Below are 9,211 nucleotides of genomic sequence, written 5' to 3' on the forward strand. Positions count from 1 at the left end.
TCCGGCAGTCTGCATTCCTTTTTTTTTTTTACCCTCCCGTCTTATTGATCTACAACGCACTGCAAAAATATTCAGTGCCCACAAAGATTTTCACATTTTGTCCCGTTACATTGACAAGCCTCAACTTATTTCATCACAATCTTACACAGGCCTACACAAAGTAGTAAAATGGTTCTGAAATTACAGAAAATGAGCCATGTTTTTCATAGTAAAAATCGCAATAAGTGCAGCGTGCATTTATGTTTAGCCCCCATTACTGTAATACCCCTAAATAAAACACATAGCTAACAAATGTCTTCAGCGGTCACCACATTTATAAGTGGTTAATGGACTGAATTCATATAGTTATTTTCTGGTAATAGTGACCACTCAAACTCCTTTATAAAGTACAGCAACATTCACCCAGTGGCACCTACTAACTTCATACGCAGATCAGGAGGACACTTGAAGGTAGGTGCCTTACCCAGGGGTACATCAACATGTGACAGAGGGAAGCTGGAATCAAACCCACAACCTTCTAATTGCAAGACAACCACTCTACCCACTCCCAACTGGATGTAGTTTCATCTCACCATCAATACGTCTCGTCTGTGAATGCCTGAAAGGTTTATTAAAGAACATTAGAGCACAAACAGCAATGATGCACTCCAGGGAACCCTGCAGACATGTCAGTGAAAAACACATGACATTTAAAGCAGCTTTATTTTTATAAAACAATATCCTAAGCTTTCAGTATCTTACAGAGCGCTGTTTAAATGCGTCATCTGAAAATGAGAAAAGCATGGCTCAACTGCAAACCTCCCAACACGTGAATATACACCTGAACGGACGGGCAGGAAAAAAGCTAATGCTAATCAGAGGAGCAGCCAAGAGCAGCTTGGTAACTGGAGGAGATGCAGAGAACCATAGCTCAGGTGGGATAATCTGGCAAGAGGAAAGGCCTTGGTGCAAAACTCTCTGGACCGATAACATCACCACGGCAAATGATGCAAAGATCTCCACAAGGAAACATGGTGGTGGCAGCATCATGCTGTGGGAACTCTTTTTTTATAGCTGGTTCACTAATAAGTCGACTTCTGAAGGCCCATGAATCTGAATATTTAGTGATTTAGTAACAAAAAGGGGTTGAATTTGAATGCAGGACACACTTTCTGATTTTTCTTCTGAAACATGTTTCCAACTTTTTGCCACCACCTTGTATTGGTTTATTACATAAAATACCACATGACTTACAATGAGATTTGGGGCTATAGGCTCACAAAATGTGTACACTTTTGCAAGGCATTGTTCCCTGGGTTTTTACCCTCCACACATTTAGAACCACCCTTTAGTTTTTTTTTTGTTTTTTTTAATGGTCTGCCTGGCAGGGCCTGTGTCTGTTCGGTTATTTAAAGCTCAGAAACTGCGTCTTTTGCATGTACAGACATAGATAATTGTCCACAGATCCGTGAGTGCTGAAATGGCAGCGTCTCTGTCAGCTCTGATTTACTGTTCTCTTTGTCCCAGAAGAAGTAAAGAAGGGATGAAAAGGAAAGGGACTAAAAAAAATGTGGTGGGTTTCAGCTTGTTAAATCCATGACCAGATGGATTTTTTTGTGACAATAATTTATGCTCTGCTTTTGTTTTATCTATTTATTTATTTGCTTTTGATTACATGAAGAAGCAGTTGAGCAGATTTTTGGAAGGGGAGGAAAAAAAAAGCTAATTTGTTTGTTGTGGGGCAAGGGTGTGGGAAGATTAATATCAGTTTAAAACAAACAGAAAAAAAAAAAGCGAGGCTGCCACTGAAAGAGCGATAGCTTAGCCTAGCATAATGAATGGAAAGTCAGACAAACAGCAAAACCCTGAGAATTTTCTCGGCGAAACTGAAAGTTTTATCTTTGCACTCCAAAATCATTAATGCAGTTGCTCTTGTTTAACACAATGAGCTGTAGATCAGCTTTTTTTTTTTTTCTCAACCATTGGATCACGGGAAAGCACCGTCAGAATTTTTCACCTGCTAAGTATTTGCAGCTGCCTTATATTCTCCAGACATAGATCATTCTGATCTTATCGCTTCTAGCTCGCCAGCGAGGAATCCATCATGCAGGATGTGATGTTGGAATTTTTAACACGCTGAATGATGGACAGCCGTCCCTCAAATGGGAGGACGGGAATTTGAAATAAACATTTAGGATTTTAACCATAGCTGTTAGGAAACACAAAAAAACACTGTTGTATGCTGATGGCCATTATAGAACAGGGATTTTTAGCGCTGTGCGGTGCTGCAGTTGGTGGCACTGTGGCCTTGCAGCAATAAGGTTGTGTGTTAGGATCCCAGCCGGGTCTTTCTGCAGGTTGGAGTTTGCATGTTCTCCTTGTGCAATGCATGGGTTCTCTCTAAGTACTCTGGCTTCTTCAGTCCAAAAACACAGCTATTACGGTCACCGGTCTTTCTAAATTTCCCTGCGGTGTGTGTGTGTGTGTGTGTGTGTGTGTGTGTGTGTGTGTGTGTGTGTGTGTGTGTGTGTGTGTGTGTGTGTGTGTGTGTGTGTGTGTGTGTGTCGCCCTGTGATGGACCAGGGTTTGCACTGCCTCTCGCCCAACAACCGCCAGAGACACGTAAGCACCAGTCCAGCAACCGTTAGACACTATGTCCTGTAAAATGGGACATATTTACAAAGACAAATAGTTCCTGAAACATAAAATCCATCTTGTTCAGTGGCCATCCCAGTATCCAGTTCTAAAAGCCGGAGATGCTTGGTAAAAGCCTTTTGCTGAAGCTAAAACAAGTGGCAGAATGCAGCACGCATTGTAAGGCAAGGCAAATTTATTTCTATAGCACATTTCAGTACAAAGACAGTCTAAAGTTGCTTTACATGATTAAATGGTAGGAAAATAAAAAGGGAATAAAAGCAAGTTGGAATAAAATGTAGAAAATTTTAAACAAGATTAAACATGGGAAAATAGACACTAAAAGCAAATATTAATGATTTTAACAACAGTTGGACTGCAAAGTTGAACTAGTGATGTTTCGGTAAAACAGTTTAACTAGAACAGTCCAAAGGCAGTCCTAAACAAATGTATTTTTAATCTTGATTTAAAGGAACTCAGGCTTTCTGCACTTTTACAGTTTTCTGGGAGTTTGTTCCAGATAAGTGGAGCATAGGAACTAAATGTTGCTTCTCCGTGTTTAGTTCTGGTTCTGGTTCTGCAGAGCAGGCTGGAGCCAGAAGACCTTAGTGGTCTGTAGGGTTGATACACTGATAACAAGTCTGTGATGTATTTAGGTGCTAAGCCATTCAGGAATTTACAGACTAACAGAATTAGTTTAAAGTCTATTCTCTGAGATACAGGGAGTCAGTGGAAGGACTTTAGAACTGGGGTGATGTTCTCTACTTTCTTAGGCATCGGCCGATAATTTATATGATGTCCAGCTTGAGAGGACGATGACGTTGTAACCACCCTAATAAGAAGCCATCACAAATGCCCAGCTATGTTAAGGGGAACATGGGTTAAATGTGTGAAAATCATTCCTAAACCTCGCTTTTACTCCTACTTGGATCCTGTTTAGCTCCCAATCCAGCTAAATGTACCCGTTACATCTGTGCCTTTCCTAAATTCCTAAGATGTCTCATATTTTGTGATCATGTTTTGTGAAGCATGTAAAAGAAAATCATAATCTAACTTTTTAGATAATTTTTTTTTATCATCATTATTATATTTTTTGTCCCTTGGGTGCTTTTGGCCTGCGTACTGTACATTTTGGACACTCCTGTGCTACGCGCTAACAAATCTTCGTCATTAAAAGGCACAGCTGCTCTCCTGCTTCACGCTCTGGGTGATTGTGACACACTCCTCTAACAGTATTCTCTTTCATCGCTTTTGGTGGGTTGTATGAGCAGCAGCAGAGAAGACAGATCTCTTCAAACGGTGCCCGCACGATTGTTGCACTGGGCTCAGAACTTGTTCCCATGATATAGTTTCCAAAATTAATCATCATCATTTAAGCCCAGCTCACCCTATTCAGAACAATCCTGGCTGTTCCAAGATCATTTCAGCACTTGTCTACAGCTGCAATCAACCAAATCAAGATAGTCCAGCGTTGGCCTGTAGGAGCTTATACTTTGATTTAATAAAGTGGTTTTGTTGATTTTACAAGTGCATTTTGTGCTGATTTTGCTGTATCTGCCATCTCTATATTTTTGTCTGAGTGTGTGTGTGTGTTTGCGATGTTTATTTTCCTCTTGTTGCCTGAGAAATCACCAGAACTATAAAGCTGATTCCTGCATTTAGACAAGTTTATGTAACAGGGCCTAATCATAGGCATTTTAACAACTATGTTTTGGATGGTCTGCACCCATTATAGTCTGTGCTCAGACATTTTGTAGACTTAGACAAAGTTACATGGGTTTACCACTTTTGTTGCACACAAAAAGAAAAGGATTGCGCAAATACCCTGCTTACAAAATAGACAAGGAACCAGTGAAAAAGCTCATTGTTGCATGCATGCTGGAAATTATGAGAAAGAGGCAGCGTAGTTGTTTGAAACAGTGCATTCTCTATATGCACTGTTCAAACCAAAGGACTCTTTTAGATTTGGTTTGTTTCACATTAATTATCACGTGTGAATTCATCCCGTCATTCATTATTTAAGTTGTAATGATTTTGGGAATGCGTGTGAAAAATATGCCTAAAGTAGCTATTGTCACATGCTAAAGCCGTTGCAACAATAGTGGCGCCAGTAGCATTATTCCTGCTCCATAAATGTTGTCAGTTTTATAATTAGCATCAACAGAAGCAAAAATATTGACTTGAAAAATAAACAGTGGCTAAAATGAATGGGTGACTGATGAAAAAAGTCAAAGGTGACCTATTATGCTTCCTTTTAAACGTGTTAGGGTAGGTCTATGGGCTACACACAAAACATGTGCATTGTCAGGTAATGAGATTTCACCGCAAAAAATTGGGCCTATTTTGAGCTAATTTAAAACGCATTTTTTAGAGCTCTGTCACTTTTATGCAACTAAGCTGTAGCTGGCCACAACCCCCAACTCAATCTTTACACTTGAACTTTATACGCGGGAAAATGGCTGCAAAGAGATGCGTGGTGGTATAACAGTACATCTTATGCAGAGAAAGAAAATATAAAAATCTAAACCATTTTGGCAACAGAACGGTGGGCATGCTGGGACAAAACTGTGAAAAGAAACATCAAAAAACCTTCAATACTCAGCTATATATAAGATGACAGCTGTATTGAATTTATTTTTTGGCATACTTTTAAATTAATTTGTATTTTGATGGGATATTGCATTGGGAGTTCAAAATTTTCGTATCCTGGATGACTTTTTTTTGTATAATGCTTTTACAGTTATGCAAAAGAAAATGCACCTCTGGCTTCTTTATCCACACTTTTTTTTACCGTGTCTGCTTATTTCTGAAGTGTTTAAGGTGCTGCTTTTAAATTAAAAAACAGTAATAAAGTAGGGTTTCAATGGTGCTTTCACTATTAATATGCAATACTAAGCTTTGGAAATGTTATCTGGGTAACAATTAAAACAGGCAGCTAATTAAACAATAGGAATGTTGACTTGACGATAAGGACTGATTTTAAAAATGACTTTTTGTCAATGTGCACACATTATGTTAGCACATGCATGCTCAGTGTATTATTTATACGTTGTTAAAAAAAGCCACAGTCTTTGAAAAATATATCCAGCTGGTAAAACTATCCTGCTAAGAGGCAGAGATGCAGATATTCCACCATGAGGATCAGTTTAAAGCCAAGCAGATTTGTTTCAAAGTCACACTCACAGCATCCTACAGAAAAGATTTATCAGTAGTCTGAGCTGACATAAAACAAAACGGAGAGTGAAATTAATTCAGATTCTTCTAACAGTATCTGGAGCTTAATACGATGCATCAATCTGGTGAGTAGCCTGCGGTGCACATGTTGCTCCATGTATGAAAGACATGCATGCAGGACATTTATATATATATATATATATATATATATATATATATAAATAGTATATATATATATATATATATATAGTATATATATAGTATATAATATGTACTGTATATATACTATAAATACTATATATATATATATATATATATATATATAAATAGATAGATAGATATACAGTATATATATATATATATATATATATATATATAGTATATATACAGTATATAATATATACTGTATATATACTATAAATACTATATATATATATATATATATATATAGATAGATATATATATAGATATATATATATAGATAGATAACGATATATATATATATATACAGAGAGAGAGAGAGAGAGAGAGAGAGAGAGAGATAGAGAGAGATAGATAGATAGATAGATAGATAGATAGATAGATAGATAGATAGATAGATAGATAGATAGATAGATAGATAGATAGATAGATAGATAGAGATATTGTGTGTTTTCAGCTGAAGCTGTTGTGTCATTGATCTGCCATGTCATCCTGTGTTTGTTTCTAATTGATATTATACTGAACAGAGATTACAAAGTGTCTGCTTTTTCCAGCGCTACATGTAAGGTTTCAACGTTAAGTTTTTGTTTGGTTTCCACATCTGTTTTCTGCTTTCAGTTAAGCTATGCATTAAGAAAACCATGTTATTCCTGTTTGCCAAAATTACTAATATGCAGATTAGATGGTAATCATTCTTATATAGAAACAGATTTTTTGATTATTATCTGACTTTACTCATGTTTAATTGTCTTAAATTATCACAATGTAGTTTGGTGGTGTCCTGCCCCATTCACACCAGATCAAAGCTGCACCATGATTTCAAAAACCGTCATCACATTTTCAACCCGTTGTGGGTCACAGCTATTTCGGAAAATCCCTATGTGAAGCCGGTCATGTCTCTACTTCTCTTGGTATTTAACCAAATAGCTGCAGATTTTCTGACTATCTGTACTGGGGTGCAGTTTTCCTAATTCTCAGCAGAATTTATATATTTATAAGGGAGGTTTCTGCACCTCCACCATCAGTGTCAGTCAATAAGCGGCAAGATGAACTAGCATGAAGGGGATTTCTCTGCATGGCATGCCCTCTGGTGCAACAACTTTAACCTGTTGCAAAGCTCTGCCGGTATGTGTGATGGACACTGCAAGGAAACACACACTCACACAAATCCAAAATCTGACAACTTTTACTGATCATGGTCAGCTGTCTTTACGAGCTGCACAGTGCAGTGTGTAGCGCTGTTGCCATGCATAGTAGAACCTATTCCTGTTAGAATAGGTTGGGCGTTTTGATGTAGTTACTTCAGATTGTTGGTATAATAATTTGAACTTTGGATATATAACTTAGTTGTATTTTTATGACTTTGATTTTTTTTACATGTTTCTGTACACTTGGAACATAATTTGATATTTTTTTCTCACAAAGTGCTTGGAGATTACTTTTGTTGAGAATTTTTCACAACATAAATAAAGTTATTTTAATTGAATTGAATAGGAAACCTCTGTAAGCACCTTGAAGGATCACGCATCTGCTGTTGATTTTTAACAGTGTTGTCGTATTTCAGTTTTAGGGGTGGGGGGGGGGCTGAGGTTAGGGTTTTGAAATAAGGTCGAAACATGCACAGACAAATGTATCTCCTCTGTGGCAGAGAGACCCCAAGGCAGAGGAGAGTGAGAAATAGCAGAACATGAGTGAGATTTATGATTTCTGTTGGATGTTTCCAAACTGTCATGACGTGATGGATCTGAGCGAGCAGGGGTTTAGACAGATGCTCTGTTCTGTCTGGATCTGGTTTCCAAATGCTGCTTGGCCTTGTTCCTCTGTCTCACAATGAGAAGAAGATCCCATTCACATTCGAACTCTGGTGAACCTATGAGAGCAACTCCTTGGAGCTTCGCTGTTTCCCTCCACCAGGGTACGTGTTTTTGGTCGAGGTAAAAGTTTGGCCCCAAATCCAGCCCTGTTTGAAAGATTGACAAGGATAAGATAGAGGTTTCAACAAATATGAAGGTAATCAACGCAAGAGGAGTAGCATGCATGGGATGGGAGGAGGCGAAGGATGCTAGAAAAGGGAGCGGGAAATGAATTGTATTAGTTGCGGGGTAACTTTATCTCCTTTTGTGGCAGAGCAGAGACGAGATTTTTCATCAGCGGACAACTGAAACCCTATGCATGACACAGAAACTAGTCGTCTATCTCCCTTTCTTTGTCTCTAAAGAACGCACTAAGCCACCTTAACCCAGAAGATCAATGAAGGCAGGATTTTTTTTCCTGCCTACAGTGGACTTAGGTTATAAGTTGTGTTTTATGCAAGACAACTTCTTCCATTACTATGGTTTTTCCCGCTGAGGACTGCTCACTAAGAAATATTTTTATAAAGGTCAGATTGTTGTGCTTGATGTTTGCACCTATAAAAAGATATAAAAATTAGTGACAATGAGTGTTTTGTGACTAATTGGTGTTCAACCGAGAATAGCTCTGACCCTTTGGTGACTCATGAGGAGCTAAGCACCCTGTGGAACGACAACACACCGCTTTCTCCGCCTCAAACTCCGCTTTGAACTCATTAAATAAATGCCACCATAAAACCAGAATGTCGGTCTTTGTCTATTTTCTCATTTCCTCACCTCACACTTCCCTTGTTTGCGTTGCGTCCAGCCCCGCCGTTGCAGTCTATCACAATCTCAGGGTGCTAGATTGGTGTGAATTGTGTTCCTTTCAGCGGAGTGGGCTTGTCGCTCTTTGTTTGAGGACATCCATGTGCCCTTACACTGTACCGAGGTGCGTGTGCAATCCTGATGCTTTGTGCGGTTTTCCCTCAGCGCCCCGTGTGACTGTCATCACCTGGCCATTAGGAGCGCACCTGTTAGCACATCAACACTCTGAAATGAGACGCTCGCTCTTCTGCCCTGTTCAGGTCGGCACGTTGTTAGAATATTTCTTCCGATGCTTGAAATTCTTAAATTGGGAGCTTGTGTTAAGTGTTTCTCCTTGTTGTGGATGACCTCCTGCTCATTTACAAGCCTGAACTGTTCAATTGCCAATACCTAAAGTTTCTGAAGCAAACGGTGTTGTATTCCATATCTGTCTGATACATAGATTTGCTAAAAAAATATATATATATATTCATACTGCTTGAAAGGAAAGGTGTACCAGACAGTGGTGAGATTAGCGATGTTGCTTGGAGACAAGAGACAGGAGGCGGAGCTGCGGGTAGCAGAGA

This window comes from Fundulus heteroclitus, unplaced genomic scaffold, assembly GCF_011125445.2.
Source record: "Fundulus heteroclitus isolate FHET01 unplaced genomic scaffold, MU-UCD_Fhet_4.1 scaffold_218, whole genome shotgun sequence".
Classification (NCBI taxonomy): domain Eukaryota; kingdom Metazoa; phylum Chordata; class Actinopteri; order Cyprinodontiformes; family Fundulidae; genus Fundulus; species Fundulus heteroclitus.